The sequence below is a fragment of the Miscanthus floridulus genome, chromosome 4 (genome assembly GCF_019320115.1).
Source record: "Miscanthus floridulus cultivar M001 chromosome 4, ASM1932011v1, whole genome shotgun sequence".
In the NCBI taxonomy this organism is placed as follows: domain Eukaryota; kingdom Viridiplantae; phylum Streptophyta; class Magnoliopsida; order Poales; family Poaceae; genus Miscanthus; species Miscanthus floridulus.
Window position 1 is genome coordinate 108,064,129 of NC_089583.1, and position 2,843 is coordinate 108,066,971.

The window sequence follows — 2,843 nt, forward strand, 5'->3', positions numbered from 1 at the left end:
TGTGTCCTCTTAGCGCACCATCTGAGCTAGACGCGTAATATTTGAAATTTAATTGTTGGTGGCAACTCAAAACAACGACAGTTGGCGCGCCAGGTAGGGGCCTTTTGCACGTCTCGACATCCACACCAGGCCTCAGATGGCTAGTGGCAACGTCAGCTGGGTCCCAAGCGCGCATGTGCGCTTTGGGGACCTAGACTTCATCGTCACGACAGAAGGAGAGTTGGCGCAGGCTCTCGTCGTCGTCCAACCTCTCCACTCCGCCGGTCTCGGCGCGATCGTCAAGGGGCTGGAGGAGCTGCAGCTGCACGCACCGAAGGCCTGTGCCCCTGAAAGCGACCAGCTCCTTGACTTCGACTATGGGAGGTTAGAGAACTAGCTCGGCGCCTTCTTGGGACCCCGACCGTCCCGGGAGAACCTGCACCACCGCACCTTCTCATTCGCCAATGTGTGTGTGGTGGGACCGAAACGAGCGGCGCCGCCTACAATGCCGCCGCGGAAATACGTAGAAATACGTATATGTATTTCAGAGGTATATTCGCGTTTGAATTTGAGAGGTAATTACTAATTAGCTAAAAATTAGTTAAAACTATAATATATTTAACGGAAGTGCTAGCATTCGGACCAACGCCTGTGTCCGGATGTCTGCGCCTACACTCCGTTTTGCTCGCATCATGCGAGGTCCGTGCCACCCAAATGTCACTGGCATCGAGAATAGGGGGAGGCGCGACGCCCACATGTGCCTCTGGTTCAAAAGGACCCGCGCTCTGCTCTGGCCACTGCATCGTATAGGGTGCCCAGCCAGCGTCGAGAGGAGGAGACATCAAGACAAGGCAACAGAAGACGATGAGAAAGATATAGCACTAGATCTATGTCGGGGACCAATACTAGGGTACCCGAAGAGAAGCTAATAACCATCAACATTGATTTATCTGAGCAGTTAAGAGCATGACTACAGCTCCAACCGACCCCCAGGTGCGCAAGCTTCGCCTCGCTCGGCCTCTGAGGGCTAGCTTCGTCTCGCCCGACCTCTAAGGGTGTCTACGCCTTGCCCGATCTCTGGGGATGGGCTCCGCCTCACCTGATCTCTAAGGGCTGGCTCCGCCTCGCCCGGCCTCTAGGGGTAGGCTCTGTCTCGCCTGACCCTTAGGTTTACGCTCTACCTCACCCGGTCTCTGAGGGAGGGCTCTGCCTCGCCCAATCCTTGGGTTTGCGTTCCGCCTCTCCTGGCCTCTAAGGGTGGGCTCTGCCTTGCCCGAACTCTAAAGGTAGGCACCGCCTCGCCCGACACTGAGGCCGTGGGCTCCGTCTCGCTCGATCCTTAGGTTTGCGCTCCGCCTCGTCTAGCATCTAGGGGAATTCTGCCTCGACCGACCTCAAGGTCAGGGGATCCGTCTCACCCGACAGAGTCCCATACCATCACCAACCACTCTAGGTCCAAGCCAATGAGCCTGGGTCAAAGCTCTGACACCAGGAAGTTGATCGGCATGCCCCGATATAACTCATGACTATGACGGGCCATACCTGGGGATTCATATCAGGAATAGCATCGGGCGTACCAGAGTTGTTCTGCCTAACCCTCGTACGAGAACTAATAGGTGCGTCAGTTCACCACGACGTCCGCAAGGACAGAGTGGAGCGCGATGACCGGGAGACGATGCCTGCGCATGGCGCCAGTGACGGATAGGGCAGCGACATGGAGCTATCCCTGTTGATGTCTACAGTGTCGGCAGGACCTACGTGAAGGAAAAGAAGAACCCAACGATCCTAGAGGACTTCTTCTCCTTCTCATTCCTGTCTTTTCCTTCTACTGTAACATGTGCTTTTCCTTGGCCTATAAAAGGGAAAGTAAGACATCCCATGAAGAGGACACGAACCCATCGAACCCCAAATCGATTAGAACACACAAGCACACAACCGAGAAGCGGCCGAGCTCTCAGCACCCGTTCGCTCCTCTCACCAGAGACTTGGGACATGTCCCTTTCTCGCCCATTTGTAACCCCTACTATGAACTTTCAGTGCTAGTAACACGAGCAGTAGCAATAAACTAGACATAGGGACATTCCACCCGAACCAGTATAAACCTTGTGTCCTCTTAGCGCACCATCCGAGCCAAATGTGCAATATTTGAAATTTAATTGCTGGTGGCAACTCGAAACAACAACAGTTGGCACGCTAGGTAGGGGCCTTTTGCACATCTCGACATCCACACCAGGCCTCAGATGGCTAATCGCAACGTCAGCTAGGTCCCAAGCGCACACGTGCACTTCGGGGACCTAGACTTCATCATCACAACAGAAGGAGAGTTGGCGTAGGCTCTCACCGTCGTCCAACCTCTCCACTCTGCCAGTCTCGGCGTGATCATCAAGGGGCTGGAGGAGCTGTAGCTACACGCATCGAAGGCCCATGCCCCTAAAAGCGACCAGCTCCTCGACTTTGACTATGGGAGGTTAGAGAACTAGCTCGGCGCCTTCTTGGGACCCCAACCGTCCCAGGAGAACCTGCACCACCTCACCTTCTCATTCGGCAATGTCATGGTGCACCTTGCCAGAGGGGAGCCGCTCTCTCCGGAATACCTCATCTGGAGCGCCCCAACAGCGCTCCTGTTCGATCTCCGCAGAGACTGATGGCCACCATGTGGCGCAACACACGCCTCTATCCCCCACGAACGACGAGTTCATGGGGATAACCAAATATATCATAGAGTCTTTCTATGACCTCCTCGCAGGAGAATCAGAGTCGCCCTCTAGCTCTGACTCCAGTAGGGGGAGTCATCACCCCTCTCGTGAGTGTTTCATGACGGGTACCCCTGAGGGACACGTCGAAAGCATCCACGAGGAAGAGGC